The sequence below is a fragment of the Chiloscyllium plagiosum genome, unplaced genomic scaffold (assembly GCF_037043375.1).
Source record: "Chiloscyllium plagiosum isolate Xiang-an unplaced genomic scaffold, Cpla_swu_hap1 HiC_scaffold_31, whole genome shotgun sequence".
NCBI lineage: Eukaryota > Metazoa > Chordata > Chondrichthyes > Orectolobiformes > Hemiscylliidae > Chiloscyllium > Chiloscyllium plagiosum.
In genome coordinates this window covers 74,267,958-74,289,576 of record NW_028270169.1, presented here as the reverse complement: position 1 = coordinate 74,289,576, position 21,619 = coordinate 74,267,958, and the positions used below count along the sequence as shown (strand labels likewise).

The 21,619-nt window shown below is 42.6% G+C and overlaps 1 long non-coding RNA gene across 2 annotated transcripts in view; it reads right to left on the bottom strand.

Annotated features, from left to right (window-relative positions):
- Nucleotides 1–16,401: 16,401 nt before the first annotated feature.
- The window catches only part of LOC148142014 (uncharacterized), a 50,038-nt gene continuing 44,820 nt past the window's right edge, over nt 16,402–21,619 (bottom strand). For both annotated transcript variants that reach the window (XR_015752295.1, XR_015752294.1), the window contains exon 3: nt 16,402–16,508. This is a non-coding gene — a long non-coding RNA (uncharacterized LOC148142014). The remainder of the gene's footprint in view (nt 16,509–21,619) is intronic.

Here is a 21,619-nt window from a genome sequence, read left to right as displayed (position 1 = left end):
CCACAACTGCCTCACATTCTGCATAGCCATGGAGAAGGAGAGAAGCAGGAACAATGGGAGGATACTTAATTGGGATAAAGGAAACTATGATGCTATCAGACGTGAGTTGGGAAGCATGGACTGGGAGCAATTGTTCCATGGAAAGGGCACTATAGGCATGTGGAGATTGTTTAAGAAACAGTTGTTGCAAGAGATGCATAAATGTGTTCCTCTGAGACAGGCAAGAAGTGGTAAGATAAAGGAACCTTGGATGACGAGAGCGGAGGAGCTTTTCATCAAAAGAAAGAAGGCAGCTTATGTAAGGTGGAGGAAGCAAGGGTCTTGCTCAGCTCTAGGGGATTACAGGCAGGTGAGGAAGGAGCTCAAAAATGGTCTGAGGAGAGCCAGGAGGGGCTTTGCAGGAAGTACTAGGGAGAATCCAAAGGCATTTTACACGTATGTGAGGAATAAGAGAATGATCAATGAAAGAGTATGACCGATCAGGGATAGGATAGGGAACTTGTGTATAGAGTCTGAGGAGGTAGGGTAAGGCCTTAATGCGTTTTTTTGCTTCTGTCTTTACTAAAGAAAAGGACCTTGTAGTGAATTAAACTATTAAGGAGCAGGTAAGCTGATGTGCTGAAAATTCTGACAATTATTAAGAGTGACAAGTCGCTAGGGCCAGACGAGATATGTCCTCGGCTTCTTTGGGAAGTGAGAAATGTGATTGCTTTGCCGCTTGCGAAGATCTTTGCATCCTTGCTCTCCACTGGAGTTGTACCTGAGGACTGGAGGGAGGCAAATGTAATTCCTCTCTTCAAGAAAGGAAACAGGGAAATCCCCGACAATTACAGGCCAGTCAGTCTCACGTCTGTCGTCTGCAAGGTGTAAGAAAGGATTCTGAGAAATAGGATTTATGATCATCTGGAAGACCGTGGCTTCATTAAATGCAGTCAGCACGACTTTGTGAGGGGCAGGTCATGCCTCACAAATTTTATTTTGTTCTTTGAAGATGTTACTAGACACGTTAATGAGGGTCGAGCGGTGGATGTGGTGTATATGGACTTCACAAGGCACTTGATAAGGTTCCCCATGGTACGCTCGTTCAGAACGTCAGGAGGAATGGGATACAGGGAAATTTAGCTGTCTGGATACAGAATTGGCTGGTCGACAGAAGACAGCGAGTGGTAATGGAAGGAAAGTATTCTGCCTGGAGGTCAGTGGTGAGTGATGTTCCACAGGGCTCTGTTCTTGGGCCTCTACTCTTTGTAATTTTTATTAATGACTTAATAAGGAGATTGAAGGATGGGTTAGTAAATTTGCAGACGACACAAAGGTTGGATGTATCGTTGACAGTATCGAGGACTGTTGTAGGCTGCAGCGTGACATTGACAGGATGCAGAGATGGGCTGAGAGGTGGCAGATCGAGTTCAACCTGGATAAATGCGAGGTGATTCATTTTGGAAGGTCAACCTTGAAAGCTGAGTACAGGATTAAGGATAGGATTCTTGGCAGTGTGGAGGAACAGAGGGATCTTGGTGTGCAGGTACATGAATCCCTTAAAATTGCCACCCAAGTGGACAGGGTTGTTAAGAAAGCATATGGTGTTTTGGTTTTCATTAACAGGGGGATTGAGTTTAAGAGCCGTGATATCTTGTTGCAGCTCTAGAAAATTTTGGTTAGACCGAACGTGGAATACTGTGTCCAGCTCTGGTCGCCCTATTATAGGAAAGATGTGGATGCTTTGGAGAGGGTTCAGAGGAGGTTTACCAGGATGCTGCCTGGAATGGACGGCTTATCTTACGAAGTGAGGTTGACTGAGCTTGGACTTTTTTATTGAAAAAAGAAGGAAGAGAGGCGACCTAATTGAGGTGTACAAGATAATGAGAGGCATAGATAGAGTTGATAGCCGGAGACTTTTTTCCCAGGGCAGAAATTGTTAACATGCGAGGTCATAGTTCTAAGCTGTTTCGCGGAAAGTATAGAGGGGATGTCATAGGTGGGTTGTTTACGCAGAGACTTGTGAGAGCATGGAGTGTGTTGCCAGCAGCAGCTGTGGAAGCGAGGTCATTGTGGATATTTAAGAGACTGCTGGACATGCATATGGTCATAGGAATTTGAGGGTTCGTACATTAGGTTTACCTTACATGGTTGGCACAACATCGTGGGCTGAAGGGCCTGTTCTGTGCTGTACTGTTCTATATTCTATGGTTGGAGTGATTCAACACAAAGAAGATGGCTGTGGTTCTTGGACATCCACCACCTCAGTCCTGGAACATCTCTGCGGGAGATCCATAGAACAAGCATCCTCAGTTGCTCCTCAATGTCTTTCCCCCATCATAAGCTCAGAAGTGGGGAAGGTCAATGAAGATCACACAATGTTCAGTTAACGTGTCCTCCCTCAGCTCCTGTAGCAGTCTGTGTCCATGTGCAGCAAGACCGGGGCAGCATTCAGGCTTGTGCTATTAAAATGTCCTGCTGGGCACTGTGCATTACCACAGTAAAGAGAAGAGTTCATTCAGCACCTCAAGCTCACTTCACAGGAATGTGAGGAGCTCATTCAGCCCATCAACACTATTGGATAAGAATAGGGATAGCCCATTCAATGCCTCCTGCCTATTACACAGGAAAAGAAGGAGCCCAGCCAAACACATTGAACTGTTAAACAGGAACCAGGTATTGCCCAATCAGGCCCTTGAGCTTCTCCCCTGACACCAGGAGGCGGCCATTGAGGCCCTCAAGCCCCTTGTACAGAAACAGGAGGATGTTATCAACGCCCGAACATGCCAACTAATGAAGCAGAGACTGCACGGCTAGACTGCTCCATCTTGTTCCTCCTGGCTCCATTGCTAATGGTACACAATTGATACATCAACGTGAGAGGCTGACAGTGAAGAGGGAAGACAAATGTTTCATGTGAAGTCTCAAAGAAGCATCTTCCAACTCTGAGAAGTAGACTTGTGTTCTCTATGGATGGCAGAAGCTACTGCGAATGGCTAACTCTTTCAGACGTAAGGCATTGTAGCTGCTGACAGATTTGTGAACAATGTGACGATCATTGCAGGGTCATACACCAACTGCACATTGAGGTGGTCAGAGTGCAGTCAAAGCCTGAAGCTCTCTCTCAACAAACATGGGAGCTCCACAGAGCTACATAAACTACCAAGAAGCATGTATCATGGGGAAAATGCAATTTCTCATGTCACCAATGTCTTTCAATGGAAAGAATGTGTGTTCGTCTATGATGTTCAGGTTTCAATGCAGTGAACTCTTATTCTGTCACCATGCAACAAATTAAGCATCCATTATTTCACACCCTCTTCATGTTACCATCATCACAGAGATTATTGTGATAAAATAGCTTTGCACTGCCTCTATGACAAGGGTTTATAATGGAGAGAGTGTCTGTCGACAATAGCCCAAATGCTGCCTCAACAACACTCCCCAGCTCCTACAAATGATTCATTTTGTAATGAAGGCTGGCATTTTATTTCCTGTACTGTTAATGGATGCCCTGCATGAATTCTGTTCATGACTTAGACCAAGGGCATACACGTCCTTTATTGCAAAAAGCACTTCCCAACCTCTCACCTTCTAATAAATACAACATGTAAAGGACTGTATGTGTTGTTCACATTCAAATCACTTCTTCGTGTTACAAATAGCGGTGTTCCAAGCGCCCCTAGTCTCTGTGTTCTCTCCATCATCCAATTCTCAATTCATGTAGGATATCTCTCACTTACCCAAGGACTGTAACTTTTTTCACTCACCTGTGTGCAACCGTGTCAACCTTCTTCTGAAAATTCAAATACACTGTTCACCCTAGTTCTCACTCGTCGATGTCACAAGCAATACCCTCCATAAACTCCAGTATATTTTTTAAAGATAGTTTTCCTGTCCTGAATTTAGGTTAGCGCTGCTCAATCATATCACTGTTCTCCAATGACCTAGTTATGATTAATTACAAAAATTGTTCATAGTTTCCTCACTCATGACATCAGCTTATCCCCCAGTTGGTTTTCTGTTTTCAACCTCCGTCCTGTTGTATATATGTATGGTCGTAATAGCCGCTTTCCAGTCTGCAGGATCCTTTACAGAATATAAAGAGCTTTAACCACGCTCATATAATTAAGGAAAAGTCAGGAGAGAAGGACGCTATTGACCCATTCTGTCTGCACCAGCTCCGAAAAGAGTTATCCAGCAAGCTCAGTTCTCCAACCCTATCGTTGTAGCCCTCTAAATTCATCACTCCTCTGTTCCAGCAGCTTACCAACCTTCAACACAATGAGTTTTTCCAGGACTTCAGCTTTACTAATTCTAAACTTCCTGAAGTTCCTCGCTTTCGCAGTCACCCTGTTCTCTAGTATTTCCAAACAGATTTTCTCTTGCTTCTTCTGTTTGGACAGAACAAATGTATTCACCTCACCGAACAGAAATGGCCTCTGTCACCTCGTGAATACGTGAGAGGATGGGACTCAGACATAATGGATATGTCCCCATTCCTGCCTGTAAAGTTCCAAAATCAAAATGGTTGATGGGCAGTTTGAGTGCAGCCCTCTCTCTGGTGTGAGAATGCACAGCTCTGTGACCTCCTCATTGTTCAAATAAACTGGCTTTACTCTTTGCACCTGGGAAAGGTATACCATTGGGAAATAGTTGTGGAAATCATAGAGAAAATAGTGCAGTGCCCTGCTCCTCCCTACCCAGTCTCCGCAGACCCAGATACACTGTAAAATATATCCCAATACCTTGCACAGAGTAGGTACACCAGGCCCTCTAGTCTCCCTGAATGAATGCAGATGCTGACAACACAAATCCAAGGAAACCATCCAGAGAACCTACACTGACGTTCCAATGCCTGGAGCAAGTCAATACGTACATATATGGCACACGAACTCAGTGTTGAAGATGCCTACCTCTCCTCTGTTTCTATCCCTGGCTGATAAACTGTTGCATTTCAGTGCAATCCCTGAAATATGAATAGTTCTGCTCTCCATGGAAATAGTTGACAAATTAACTGCGCAATTTTCAGTACCTCAGTTACGATAACAGCAACACCGCTATTGATGGTGAAGATGCAAGGGAAGGTGATGGTCTAACAGCATTTTCTCTAGACTATAAATTCTGATATCTCCACAAATATTTCCCAATTGTATACCTTTCCCAGGTGATGACGCAAACCTGGACTTCAATCCCGCCACAGCAGATGGTGAAATTTGAATTCAATAAAGTATTTAGAATTAACTATCTAATAAAACTTTGATGGTTGTCAGAACTAAGAACATCTGGCACACTAGTGCCCTTCACGGAAGGGAATTTTCTATGTTCACTGGTCTGGCATACATGTGATTTCAGACGTCAGCAGTGGTAGACTCTCAAATGCTCTTTGCAATGGCCAAGTCTGATATTCAGTTATACACTACAAGGTCTCAAAGAAGTGAAACCAGACAGACCTGAGCACGGCCAGTCTACAGCACGTAGAAGTGCAGTGGTTCAGAGATGCAGTTCTCCAGCACTTTCTGAAATCAACTCGGAAAGAGAAATAAATGCTGGCCCAGCCAACAACACCCATGTCCCATTAAAAAGAAAAGAAGATGACCACACCCAGCATGGACAGATAGAGGGGACAGACCTCCCTTGAAACAGGGACTTGGATATATATATCTACATGGGCATGGGAAAAGGTGAAAAACAAGTGAAAACGATCTCTCAATTTATTTCCATACTAGCTGATTATTCACAGTTCCTTTGTTTTTTTTTCTGTCTCTATTTCTCCATATATCCAACTCAATCCACCAACACATATTACACTATTTCCCAGCTGATTTCATGACTGATGCATGGTGAGTGGACTCAAAAAGCTAACTCTGTTTTTCTCTCAACAGAGACTGTCAAACCTATTCCATTTCCTCAGCACTCTGTTTCCTTTTGGTTTAGAACCCCAGCATCTTTCTTTGTTTGATTTAACCTTTATTTTTCTTATTATATTGGACATTAGCCCATCAAGTCCACACTGACCCTTTGCAGAGCATTGCACCCAGACCCACCTCATACCCCATTCTTGCATTTCCCATGGCTTACACGACTTCTAACCCTGTCCCTGCGTCTCGCACAGCTGACACACCTAACTGCGCATGATGGGTAATTTAGTATGGTCTATCTACTGAACCTGTGTGCACTGTGGGAGGAAACTGAACCTAACAGAGGTGAATAGGAGCATGAGAGGCATGAGCAGAGTGAACAGACAGCAGCTGTTCCCTTTAGTCAAAGGGTCAAAAATAAGGAGGATCACGTTTAAAATGAAAGACAAGGCATGAAGAGAGGATTTGTGGAATCTGTTTTGAACCCAGGCGATGGTTTGTGTCTAGAATGCATTGCCTGAGAAGGCGGATAAGAAAGGAAACCTCACAAACTTTATAAAGCACTTGTATGGGCATTGGATGGTGCAGACTCGATGGGCCTTTTCTTTAATACAAGATTTCATGTGGTGGCAGCCATGAAAGCTCTGATATATCCTGAAGCAGCAACCAATGAGACCTTTTGGTTTGTCCCATCGAACTGTGCTCAGTAAATGGTGAGATTACAAACCAGAATCATCCCATAGAGTATCAGTATTTACTCAACCTAGGACTGCCCAGCCATCTCTGAAAACATCCATGTTAATCCACATGCTCAGTACAAGAATCGTCCAACGATAGCATCAGCATTATTTCAGCTGTTTGACACCATTATTTTAAGGACACCAATAACATAGAAACAGACTTAGCTTCATTATTATGCAGACTTCTCGTGTAAGGTTGTTATTTCTCTGAAGAATAATAAATTCCTTCTCATATATTCGCATTGTCAAAGATTTCGTTTTCCTGCGAGCGGTTTGTGTAACACTCCATCCATCAGCAGTAATATTTACTCCCAGTTAAACCAGTACATAAGGTGTACAGCTGGCACTCCCTCTCAACAGCCACTTGAATGGACCAACACCAACTGCACCATTAAAATCCCAAATGAACTAAAAAGACAATTCGATTTTCTAATACTTATTAAACAACGAGGAAATCTTATTGATCCAATGAGTGTGTCGCTGTCGTTGAAGTTGTGTGATCTATTTCCGTGAAACCATTTCGTGCATAAATTGAAAGAATAAAAGCTCAGGTCACATATACACGGTAATGCAACATTTAAACACAAGATGCCAGGGAATAGTAGGCTACAGATCTTCAGGAAAATGGAAATAATGTAGTTTGGTGTTTTCTGGCTGATGTAGTTGCATTGGGCTGAAGGGTCGGTTTGTATGCTGTATGACTGTCACTTTAGTAGTTGGAAACACAAAATGAAATCTCACTATTTCCATAGCTTGTGAGCATCAAACAGTGAGGAATACAATCTCCAAGGAAACACAGGATTTGAAGATATATCATTCTCCCTTCACTATCAAATTGTTAAGAACCCCGTTTCTCTCTTTGTAACATACCTGTTAGTGTTCCTGCACCACAAGAACCCCTGGCGTCAATCACCATATTCTAAATAGAAATTAAACACAGGCAACAGACTGCTGGCCTTGGTAATGAAACCCACCTCACAAGAACAACTGAAAGGAATCTGTTGTATTAAAGTTATCCATTCGACCCAATCTGATTTATAAAGCAGTTTCAAGCGAGGCTTTCCCTTTGCCCTATGCTCCTGACCTCTCTACATCATGAACCTTTCCTGAGTGGTTTAGAGTGCCGTTTAAAAGACACATATTGAAAGCTGTGCCCAATAATCTGAAAGGGAAAGTCTTCATGTTCATGAGAAACGTGTCGTAATTTTTTCAGTATCTAAAAACAACAGAAATGTAGAAACTAGCATCAGGAGTAAGGAATCAAAACAGCACCGTTATGCGATAAGGTCGTGGTTGATCTGATTGTGGCCTCAATCACACATTCCTCATTTGCCCTTACAATGTTAGTGCGTTATTCTTAGTCAATAGTCTGCCTGCCTCTGCTTTAGGAATATTCAATGTCTTATTCTCCAACGCTATCTGGGAAGAGAATTCCACAAAGACACAACACAATGAGATGATTACTCCAAATCACCAACTTCTTAACAGAGACATTTTTCAGTTTTATAATCCATCCACTCATGGTAATCTCTCACACAAGCTGAAACATTGTTTCAGTATTCAACTTAAAAGACTACTTGGAATATTCTGGGATTAAACAAGATCACATGTCATTCGCCTAAAGCTCAGCAGATCCAAGGCCAGTCAATTCAAGATTTCCTCCTAAAATATGCGCTCCTCCCAGGAGTCAGCTGTGTGAATCTTCTATGGATTGCATTTCATATCATTGTGGCCATCGCTCTGTTGATGTGCTTACACCACTACCTTGTAGATCTGTAGAAAATCGCCGCTACTTTTAAATGTATTCTGTTTCAGAAAGTTTCAACATTTATCTTAACTCCCTAAAACTTTGATGTGCATGTAACGTTTTTATTTTGTAACCCAGGTGCCTGGTTCCTCTGTGCCTAAAGCCAATCTCTCCACTGAAATAATACATTACGTTTCCATTCAACCCGCCAATATCTTTGAGCACAGACACATTTTTCCTACTATGTTCCATACACCAATATTTGCTTGATCACTTGGCCCAACCTATATCTCTTCATGGACTCATGTCCTCTTCATATCTTTTTTCTCCAACAGTTTCAACAATTTGTATTCTTCCCTAATACAGACAGAATATTTGGCCAAAGAAACATACTGTGGCGACATTTCAAAGTAATTTGAAATGAAATATTTTTACTCCATGTCTAAAGTAAAAATTTAGAACAAAGCTAAAGTGTGCTGCAGTCCTATCACTCAGTTCCCATTACTCAATGTAGGGTCAGATGGTGTGGAATGTGTGTGGGTAGAATTGAGGAACCACAAATGTGTAAAACCATAGTTGGAGTAATGTACAGGCCTTTGAATCATAGTCAGGAGCTGGAGCGCATGATAGACCAGGAGATAGAAAATATATGTAGGAAAGGCAAAGTTACAGTGTGTGGGGTGATTTCAATATGCAGGTGGGTTGGGAAAGTCAGACTGGTAGTGGTTTGCAAGGAAAGGGATTTGTGGAATGTCTACAAGATGGCTTTTTGGAGCAGTTTATGGTGCAGGCAACAAGGGAATGGCAATACTGGATTTAGTGTTGTGCAGTGAGTCAGACGTGAGAAGGAAGCTTAAGGTGAAGAAACCCTTCGGAGGTAGTGATCGTAATATGATTGAACCTAAACCTCAATTTGAGAGGGAGAAAGTAGAATCGGAGTTAATATTACAGCTGAATAAAGGCACCTACAAAGACATGAGGGAGGAGCTGGGTAGAATTGACTGGGAGAGGAGCCGAGCAGGAAACACAGTGGAAGAGTAATGGACGGAGTCTCTCCGAGCAATTTAGGAGTCACAGCAGAGATTCATCCCGAGGTAATATATGTATTGTACAGGGAATGCATGGCTAGGGTAAAAACAAAAGAGAAAGCAGTTAACATGGCAAATGGCAATGGGAAACCAGAGGATTGGGAAGCTTACAAAGAGGAACAGAGGGCAACAAAATAAGAAATAAGGAGGGGGAAGATTAAATATGAAGTTAGGCTATCCAGTGATAGAAAGGATGACTGCAAGAGCCTCTTTAGATATATTAAGGGCAAAAACAGGAAGAAGAAGTGGATATTGGGACACTGGAAAATGACGCGGGAGTGATAGTAGTGTGGAACAAATAATAGATGAGAAACTGAATAATTATTTCACGTCTGATTTCACGGCGGAAGACATGAATGATATCCGAAAAATTAAAGAGAGTGGGGAGGCAGAACTGATTAGGAGAAGTTGCTCGAAAAACTAAATGTATAAATAAACTGGATGGAGACATTAATGGTGATATTCCAGAAATCTTTGGAATCAGGGAGGTTCCCAGAAGACGAAAAAATTACGAACGTGACACCCTGTTTGTTTTTAATAAAAAGAATATTTTTGATTTTTTTTTACAAAATTACAAAAAATAGTACAAACTAGTGTATTCTGTTTTACAATATAATAACAACCCCAATATAAAATTTAAAAACAAACTACTAATCTATTCTCTAAACTAGCAAACCATAAAATAGGATATACCACATTACTAAAACTAAACAAAAGGAGGAAATAAAATAAATAAGTGAATAAATAACTAGATGCATATGTTTTAAAAATTATATTAAGTCATAACAGAACCCGTATTGATTCAGGAGTCCTCCCCACAGGAGCCCCCAAACCAGCCAGAACCATCCCCACGGCGAAGCAATAGCACTGAACAATTTGGCTGATATATCTGTGTCAATGTAGTTCATGAAGATCTGCCATGTTCTATAAAATAATTCCGTCTTTTGGTTCACCATATTTGTAAGGATGTCAAGTGGGATATATTCCATGACTATCCTGTGCCAATTTGAAAGCCCTGGGGCACCTTCGGATATCCAATTCACTAAAATGTTTTTGCCCGGACAAAAGAAAAGGATAATGAATAATTTCCTCTCGTATACATCCAAAGAAGGGAAATTTGGAGAGGCCAAAAGTAGGGGCACTGGGTCCCACCCAATCTCAGTACACAAAATCTTTGCCAAGGCATTCGCTACTCTGTCCCAATACACGCGGATCTTACGGCATGTCCTCAGACAATGGGTGAGAGTACTAACTTCTATGTTGCATGTAGGATACATTGGCGATGCTCCTGCCTTGAACTTTGCAAGTCACTCAGGTGCCATGTGAGCCCAATGAAGTATCTTCAATTGGATAGCCTGAGTTCTGTTACAGATAGACAACTTCCTGACTTTTCCAGGACGTCCTCCCGCATCTCTAAGCAGATTTCCATCCCCAATTCTTGACTCTAGGTTTTATACAACCGTTCCATGTCCTTTGATACCTTATTAAATAGTTTATGGTAGAGACTACTGACCACGGGCGGACCCATCGGCCGAATCACTCTCGTTCCCCTATCCGATTTATAAGGGTCAATTATCAACATGGTCTTTTTTTGTATAAAGTCTCCCATTTGAACATATCGAAAAAGATCTTTGCTATGCAGCCGAAAGTTCTGACGCAGCTGTTTGAAGGACATCATGACATCCCCATCGAACAGGTCTCCCAAACATGAGATACCTCTGAACTCCCAGGTTCTGAATACAGTATCATTCAGTCCTGGCTGGAATCCCAATATTCCCACTATAGGGGTATAGGGGGAGGATTTTTGTAGGTTACCCTCATCCTGTCGCATTATCGTCCAGGCTTTGATTGTATTTAATACAATAGGATTTTTACAATGTTACGTAATAACTTTCACCTTGCCCGTAAATAGTAGATTGAAGAGGGGATATTTTGCTTGGGAGGCCTCAATATCTAACCAGATTTATTGTGGGTCAAAAGAGACCCAATCAGCTACGTAGGATAATAGAGATAATAATTGGTACCTCCTCAATTCTGGAAAATCCAGCCCACCGCTTACTTGTGGAAACTGTAGCTTTTCTAATTTAATAAGGGGCCGTCTATGAATCCAAATAAAGGAGCCGAGCCAACCATAAAGCGTACGCAGCACCTGTCTCAGCAGCATCCAGGGGAGCATTCTCATAGCATATTAAAGGAGAGGTAGGATATGCATGTTGAACAAAGTTATTCTACTCAGGAGATATTCCCAGCGTTGAAGGTCCTATCATGATTTCGCCAATAAATGTGTATATTTGACTTTATATAGCTGACCAAATGCCTGAGTATTAAAATGTAAAGAAAAACCTCCAGTGACCACCGAAAACAAAATGGAATCCTGAAGAAGGGCTTATGCCCGAAACGTCGATTCTCCTGTTCCCTGGATGCTGCCTAACCTGCTGCGCTATTCCAGCAACACATTTTCAGCTCTGATCTCCAGCATCTGCAGACCTCACTTTAACCTGAGAACATGCCAAATAATTTAACCACTTGAATTAAGCGGGGCACAGATGTCAATGGAGAACTGAAGAAAAGGAGGACATCAACTGCATAGAGAGTAATTTTGTGCTTACCCGAGCCAACCTCCGGAGCCATTATATTAAGGTCAGCTCGTACAGATTCTGCCAACGGCTCAATCACTAGCGTAAATAATAATGGTGAGAGAGGGCATTCCTGACGAAAATCTCTGCCAACGCGAAAGCAATCTGAACTTAAACTGTTGGTGATCACCGCTGCTCTGGGATCATTATATAATACTGTAACCCATTTAGTAAAGACCTCTCCAACACCAAACCAGTCCAGCATATAAACGGGATATGGCCATTCTACCCGATCAAATGCCTTCCCTGCCTCGAGGGAGACAACTAATCCCGGTATCGCTCCCTGCTGGCAGGTTTGTACCATATTTAAGACTCTTCTAATGTTATGAGATGATTTGCGACCCTTTATAACCCCCATCTGGCCTTCTCTAATAATGAATGGCAAAACCCTCTGCAGTCTTAATGACAACACTTTTGAGAGAATTTAAAATCCACATTCAGCAAGGATATAGGTCGAAATGAAGAGCAGTCATCTGGGGCCTTTTCCTTGATAAGAATGAGACAAATATTTGCTTCTCTCAGAGAAGGCGAGAGGCAGCCCTGACTATGTGAATAATTATATATATATATATATATATATATATATAATGTGTGTGTGTGTGTGTGACCCGACTAATTCCCCAATCAATTCTTTATAGAACTCAGCAAAGAATCCATCTGGTGCTGGCGCTGTGCCACTCTGGAGCTGCCTCACTGCCACCTGTATTTCCTAGGTTGCTAGGGGGGCATTCAAGAACAACACCTGCTACCAGGTTAGGCCCGGGAGGGCAAGGTTTTTTTTAAGCAAAGACTCTATCTTCCTTGTTCTATCCTCACAGCCCTGTGACCTATACAATTCGAAATAGAATATTCTAAAGGTTGCATTGATCTTTTTACGATCACAAGTCAGGGTACCAGCACTCTTTCTGAAGACGTAATGGCTTGGGGAGCCTTTTTCTTTCTGGCAGCAAGGTATGCTAGATACCTGCCAGGCTTGTCGCTATATTCAAATAATCTCTGCTTCACAAGTAATAGCTCCCTCTTTGCTTTTTGAGTAAGTGTGGGATTCAAAGTTGCTCTAAGGGCTGTGATCCACTGTAGTTTAGCAATGGAGGGCCTATCCACATACGCTGCCTCAGCCGTCTTCAGGCGAGCTTCGAGCAGACCCTGTTGTTCTCCCTTTTTGTCTTTTCCGGGTCACAGAATATGAGATAACCAAGCCTCATCCATAGGCCTTACCAGTTTCCCAATCACCGAAGGCTTACTGGCCGTGTTGGAGTTGATATCCCAAAAGGTTTTAAACTCCTGCCAGAAATATTTTATGAACTTACTACCCTTCAATAGGAAAGGGTCCATACGCCAATGTCGGGAAGCTAGCTCATCATTACTAGTCTTAGCCTCCACATATACTGCGGCATGGTCGGAAATAGTTATATTACCTACTTTACAAAACAATATTGAGTTCAAAAGTGTCGACGGGACAGATGCATATCGATTCTGGTATGGTATTTTTGTGGATTAGAATAAAAAGTAAAGTCTTTACCCTCAGGGTGAACACCTCCACGTATCTACCAGCCCCAACTCCCTACTCAGATCCGCCAACTGCCTAGGTCTCATACATATGTCCGCAGAGATCTTAGTATTCTGTCCAGCCCTGGGTTGATGAAACAATTACAATCTCTCCCTATAATTGTGTGGTGCACCCCGAGAGCCATTAACTTGGAGAACGCTTCCAACACAAACTTAAAAGGGTGCGCTGGGGGAGCAATAGAGATTCAAAATCCCATATTCATCTCCATATGTTAGGGTTTTAATTATTGTATACCATACAGACTCATCTTTTATTGGCTTAGCATTTGGAAGGGAAGATTCGTCTGGATAAGAATGGCTACTCCTCTACTTTTTGAGCTGAAAGATGAAAAGAACACCAGGCCAAATCCACCCTGTTTCAGCCTCGAATTCTCCTTAACAAGTAAATGTGTCTCATGTAGAAGGGCTGCATCCACCCTTTCTTTTTTAAGACTTGATAATATCTTTTTCCTTTTGATTGCTGAGTGGCTCTCCTTGACATTCCAGGTGCACCACCTAAACGAATGACTAGCCATGATCGTCCAAGCAAGACCGAGACCCCCCAGGAGGGAGAACCCCACCCAAAAGACATTGAATAAAAACCAAAAATGATTCACACATAAAACACTCTATAAAACAGCGAAATCAAAACAGCTGAGAACTACTCCGAAAAACAAATTGCATAAAACATACTTAAAAGAAGACTTTCTCCCTTGTTCACAAGGGGCACTACCAGCTTCCAATAATCCCGTCATAACATCTCCCAGCCAGAACCATGCCCTCGGCTCAGGCATTACAAAGTCGAGCAAATAAATTCCAATATCTTTTTAGACAGACTTGAAAAGGGTGGGAGCTAAACACTACCCCCCACCCCGCCCCACACACACCATCTTCGCCTCATCAAATGCCTTCCTCTTTCGGACCACATATTCTGGAGCACTTGTATATCATGACATGGGGATTCTTTCCCAACACTCTGGAGGACTCGAGCAGCATATGTTTTTCCCTGTAATGTTGAAGTTGAACTAGGACTGGGCGGGGTCGCTGATCCAACCCGGGCTGACGCACAGCAACCCGTTGTTCCTGTTCAACCCGCACCTGGCCCAGCTCCGACTCCAGTTTCAGCAGCTGTGGGAGCCATTGCTTCAGGAAAGCAAAACGCTGGGCTTCCTCCTCCCGTTCGGGAAGGCCCAGCAACCGAATATTTTCCGGATGACCTCGATTTTTGAGGTTGTCAATATGTTCCTCTAAGGTCGGGACTCGATATCCCAGAGCCCAAGCCTGACCCATGGATAACTCAGCAGTGGTGTCGGAGGCCGTGGTCCATTGCTGTGCATCTCTGACACGCTGCCCGAGTTTCTCGATCTCTCTGTCATGTTTCTGCAGCATGACCGAGATTGACTCCCACCTGGACTGGGTCTCTTCAATGGAAGCATCAATCTTCTCTCGGAGTGTAACAAGCTCCGAGATCAGGCTCGCCCCTGCAGTTGAGTCCCCAAGGGCGGCCGCAGACTTCTGCCTTGCTGCCAGGTGGGGGTGGGGGGTGGGAGAGGGGTCCCTGCCTGTTGGGAACTGTGGGAGCCTTTGTCTTTGGGCATTTTAAAAAGCATCAAATTCTAAAGTTTGATGTAGAATGGCCAAGGCTGCTGGGCAAAAACTATTTTAAACAATTTAACAGGTGAGGTGAGGGTGGGTACCCCACTTTGACTGAGTCTTGGGCAGAGCTGTGCAGACTCATACCTACTGGGTCGCCGCCATCTTGGATCTCACTGACACCCAGCTTAAAAAGGGAATAAGGCAAAAGACAGAAAATTACAAACTGATCAGCCTAACCCCGGTTGTGGGTAAGTTCCTGGAATCCATTGTGAAGGATGGAATTTCTGAATAGTTGCCAGTGCGTGGTAAAGTATGGCGAGGTCAGTATGTTTTCGTCAAGGGGAGATCGTGGTAATGAATCTGTTAGAATTGTTTGAGGATGTAACAAGCAAGTTAGACCAAGGAGAGCTAATGGATGTTATCTATCTGCACTTCAAGAAGGACGTTGACAAGGTGCCTCACAGGAGGGTGCTGAGTAAGATAAGGGCCCATGGTGTCAGATACAAGGTACTAGTGTGTACAGAAACTTGACTATCTGGCAGAAAGTAGAGAGTAGGAATAAAAGGATTCTTCTCTGGATAGCAGCCGATGTCAACTGGTGTTCAGCAAGGGAACCAAAACTTTTTACTTTGTACATTAACAATCTAGATGAAGGAACTGAGGGCACTCCGGCGAGACTTTTAGATGATGGAAAGGTAAGTAGTGGGACAGGTATCATTGAGGAGACAGGGAGGCTGCAGAAAGGTTTAAACAGGGGAGGAGAGCGGACAAACAAGTGGCAGATGGAGTACAACCTGAGAAAGTGTGCGGTGATGCACTTTAGTAGGAAGAAGAGAGGCATGGACTATTTTATACCTGGGGAGAAAATTCAGAAGTCTGAAGTACAAAGAGTGTTGCGAGTTCCAGTCCAGGATTGTCTCAAGGTAATCGAGCAAGTTGAGTCAGTAGTTAGGAAGGTGGTGTATCTGTCCCACAATGTGCTTGAAATCTTATATTCATCAAAAGAACTGAGTCAACTCTTACAAACAATAATATTCGTTTATTGAACATAATTAATATTAGAACAATAAAACGTATTATAACGTAATGTAAAACACTACAAGTTATCTTATGGTTTAACTTAACTTTGGATGATCACATACCACCCATGAGAAGTTGACCGCATTCCACGTGGTGAAGTCTTCTTGTTCTTCTGATAGTCTTGGAGGTGTCTTCTCTTTCATTGGTTATTCTCGAGTTACCACTCTCTGAGGGGTTTTGCGGTGATTCTTATCCTTCCAAGTCTTCACTCCTTTTGGGAGGGTGTGGAGGATCTGCCAATGAAATGAACAGGTACATTAAATTGATCAATCAGACTCAACCAGGTGTTGTCACATTGATGGCCCTAGGGCGACATTCCATTATCCTGTTCAGGTCCAACTTCAGGTGTGTATTACATGGTCTGTTGCTTCAGGTTTCTTTGCAACCATCTGTGGGTAGCTGCAGCCTGTCTGGATTCTGCAGAATATGGATGAGCACATAGACTTTGGTCAAGGCTGGGTTCTACTTCCCAGCATGCTTTAATCATTGTTCGTTTTTGTAACTCCATGGTAAATTTATTATTGTCCATTGTAAGATTATTATTTCAGGTGGTCAATCTGGTCAGAAAGGCAAATACAGTGATGGCATTTATTTTGAGGAGACTTGAATATTACAGCAGCGATGGATTTCTGAGGCTCTATAAGACTCTGGTCAGAACACATTTGGTGTATTGTGTACCATTTTCGGCCTCATAGCTCAGTAAGGACGTACTGCCCAGAGCATGTTCAGAGGGGCTTCATAAGAATGGAATGAAAAGCTTAACATATGAGATCTCTGGGTCTATACTCGCTGGAGTTTATAAGGATGAAGGTGGATCTGATTGAAGCATACAGAATACTGGTTGACTTGTCAGAGTAGATGTTGGAAAGATGCTTCCACGGCTAGGAGAGAAAGGACTCAAGGACATAGCCTGAGAGTCAAGAGAAAATCTTTAGAACCCAGGTCACTCGAACATTATCTGGGTTTATCGCATCAGAATTCAGTGATAACACCACGAGACCACTGACTTGCCCAATCCTCCACAGTGTGACTAACATGTGCAGTACGATATGTACTGGGATTTGCCTTCATGTTATCCTTGACTTCCTTATCAAGATATGGATGATTTTTCTCCGAAATGAAATTCCTCTTCGGTCTTTAGTATCTCCCTAATTGTTTGCCAAATTTCTTCAGCTGTCCTGCCTTTGACTGTTCTTTTCTCCCCCCAGACCACCACAGCCAAATGCTTCCTTAGGCCAGTATAATTATCATTACCTAACACTAAAACTCTCATGTATGACTCAGTCTTCACTCTTTCAATCTGAATGTGAAACTCCAGCATGTTGTGGTTATTCCAAGGCAAATCTCATCCACCAATCCTTCCTTTTTACATAATATCAAATCTAAATTTGATGAGATGCCCTACAGTATGGAAACAGGCCCTTTGGCCCAACAAGTCCACACCAACCCTCCAAAGAGTAACCCACCCATTCCCATTTCCCTCTGAGTAATGTACCTAACTCTATGAGCAATTTAGCATAGCCAATTCACCTGACCTGCACATCTTTGGACTGTGGGAAGAAACCCACGCAGACAGTCCCCCGAGGCTGGAATCGAACCTGGAGGCCTGGTGTTGTGCTAACCACCGAACTACCGTGCCACCCCATTCTCTGGTTGTTTCCATGACATTCTGCTCTCAGAAATAATCTCTCATACACTCTATGGATGTTTATTCAAGGATATCACTGTCAAGTTGATTAATTGAGCCAATTTGCATGTTCAAACCACCCATAGTTACTGTTGTGCCCTGGTTACAAACCCTCACTCTTTTCGACCTCAGAAGTACTTTGGGGGGACAGTGGCTGAAAATTACTCTTTTCAAGCGGTTTCTTCTCTTGCTTTTTATTTGAACTGAGACGGATTTCAAATTTTTTTGGCACAAAACACTTTGCAAAGGTCTGAGTTCCCATTCGCACGAACAAATGTTTATTTTCTTTTCACGAGTTACATTTCACAGTAAATATCGATGATTTAAGAGGACTAAAAGTAGTCATGAGATATTGATAGCAAACAGGGTTGAGGAAAATCCGAAAGAATTATTTTCATATATAAGGAGCGAGGGTAACTAGAGAAATGTTTGGTCCACACAAGGACAAAGGAAGAAAGTTATGCATGGAGTCAGAGAAAATGGGTGAGATTCTTAGCGAATACTTTGCATCTGTATTCACCAAGGAAAGGGACTTGACAGATGTTGAGGTTAGGGATAGATCTCTGAGTACTCTGGTCCAAGTCGACATAAAGAGGGAGGAAGTTTTGAATACTCTAAAAGGTATTAAGGTAGTCAAACCCCAAGTCCGGATGGGATCAACCACAGGTTACTGAGGGATGTGAGTGTGGAAATAACTGGGGCTTTAACATATATCTTTGCAAGATGATTGAACATGGGTGAGGTCCCGGAGGACTGAAGAATTGCTAATATTGTCCCCTAGTTTAAGAAGGATAGCGGGGATAATCCAGGTAATTGTAGACCGGCGAACCTGACATCAGTGATAGGGAAGCTGCTGGAGAAGATACTGAGGAACTTGAGGAAGGCGTTTTATTAGGTTCCCCATGGTCGGCTGATGGAGAAGGTGAAGTCACATGGGGTCCAGGGTGTTCTATCTAGATGGATAGAGAACTGGCTGGGCAACAGGAGACAGAGAGTAATAGTGGAAGGGGATTTCTCAAAATGGAGACCTATGCCAGCAACAGCAATCTGTGCTGGGACCACTGTTGTTTATGATATATATATCAATGATTTAGAAGAAGGTATCAGTTTCCTGATGAGCAAGTTTGCAGATGACACTAAGATTTTTGGAGTAGCAGATAGTGAAGGGGACTGTCAGCTAATACAGCAGAACATGGATAGATTGGTGAGATGGGCACAGAAGTGGCAGATGGAGTTCAATCTGTGAAAATGCGAGGTGATGCATTTTGAAAGAACCAGTTCAAGAGTTAACAGCATAGTAAACAGAAAAGTCCTGGGGAAAATTGACTTACAGCGAGATCTGAGTGTTTGGGTCCATTGTTTCCTGAAGGTGTCAACACAGGTCATAAAGGGTCAAAGCAGCATATGCCATGCTTTCCTTCATTGGATCAGGTGTTGAATACAAGCGCTGGCAGGTCAAGTTACAGTTGCATAGGACTTTGGTTTGGCCACATTTGGAATACTGCATATAGTTCGGGTCAACACATTAACAAAAGGATGTGGATGCTTTGAATAGGGTACAGAGTAGGTTCACCAGGATGCTGCCTGGGTTGGACGGTGCTGGTTATGAAGAAAGATTGAGTAGATTAGGACTATTTTCATTACAAAGTCGAAGGTTGAGGTCTACAAAATCAAGACAGATATACACAAGGTGAATAGCAAGAAGCTTTTTCCCCAGATTGTGGAACTCAATTACTCGGGGTCATGAGTTCAAAGTAAGAGGGAAAAGGTTTAGGGCAGATATATGTGGGATGTTCTTTACACATAGGGCAGATGCAGCCTGGAACTTGTGGCCAGCGGAGGTGGTAGGGGCAGGAACGATAGCGTTATCTAAGATGTACTTAGACAGAAACATGAATGAGCAGGGAGCAGAGGGATACAGACCCTTAGAAAATAGGTGGCAGGTTTAGAAAATAGGAGGATCTGGATCAGCACAGGTTAGGAGGGCCGAAGGATCTGTTCCTGTGTTGAAATGTTCTTTGTTCTTTATCAGTCATTCTAAAAATAGCAAGTTTTCAACTTATTGTATGCTACAATTTAATAATGTAAATGATTTATTTATTTGATAGTGCATATCAAATTATTGTCATTTCTAAATTACAGTCACAGGGTCAAAATGATGTACAGCATGGAAACAGACCCTTCGGTCCAACTTGTGCATGCCGATCAGATATCCCAACCCAATCTAGTCGCACCTGCCAGCACTCAGCCCATATCCCTCTCAACACTTTCTATTCATATACCCATCCAGACGCCATCTGAATGTTGCAATTGGACTAACCACCACCACTTCCTCTGGCAGTTCACTCCACGCACGGACAACCCTCTGAGTGAAGAAAATGCCCCTTACATCTCTTTTACATTTTTCCCTTCCTAACCGAAACCTATGCCCGCTAGTTCTGGACTCCCCACCCCAGGGAAAAGACCTTGTCTATTTACCCTATCCATGTCTCTCATGATTATTTAAACCTCTATAAGGTCATCCCTCAATCTCCAGCGTTCCCGGGAAAACAGCCCCAGCCTGTTCAACCTCCAGCTATAGCTCAAACCCTCCAACCTTGGCAACGTGCACGTAAATCTTTTCTGAACCCTTTCAAGTTTCAACTGATCGATCAGGTCCTGGGGATTTTTGCATCTTCATGTTTTTCAAGACATCCAGCACTTCTTCCTCTGTAATATGGACATTTTTCATGATATCACCATCTATTTATCCGTATATCTACATCTCCCATCTCCTTTTCCTGAGTATACACTGATACAAAATGCTCGTTTAGTATCTCTCCCATCTCCTGCGGCTCCACACAAAGGCCACCTTGCTGATCTTTGATGGCTCTTTTCTCTCCCTGTTTACCCTTGTGTTCTCAATGTATTTGTAAAATCTCATGTCCCTTTTTTGCCTTTCTGATTTCCCTCTTTAGAATACTCCTCCTGCCTTTATACTCTTCTAAGGATTCACTCGATCTATCCTGTTTGTACCTGTCATATCCTTCTTATTCTTAACCAGCCCCTCAATGTCTTTAGTCATTCAGCACTCTCTATACCTACCAGCCTTTCCTTTTACCATAACAAGAATATACTGTCTCTGGACTCCGGCTATCTAATTTCTGAAGGCTTCCCATTTTCTAGCCGTCTGCTTACCTGTGATCATTTGCCGCCAACAGCTTTTGAAAGATTTTGCCTAACACCGTCAAAATTGACCTTCCTCCAATTTAGAACTTCAACGTTTAGATCTAGTCTATCCTTTTCCATCATTGTTTTAAAACTAATAGAATTGTTGGCAAATAACTGAAGCTGACACATTTCAGGTGAGAAATTAAATCGATTGATTATATTTAAATGTTATAATTCTATTTGATTGTTCAATCAAATGCTCACTCTGAATATTCAATCTGTCAGATGTCAACTATTTTGCAAATGATAGCGCGACAATATAGGCATTTGAATACTGAGATTCAATGTGTAATTGTGATCACCAGCATAGTCAGACAACATGTTCTTTTTCGATACAAAACAAAATGTGCATTCTTTACTTTTGGATAATAAAAGGTCATTCGGTGTTTATATTTTAATTCCATCAACATAGAATCAATTTTATTGTTTTCAGAGATGATGCAGATA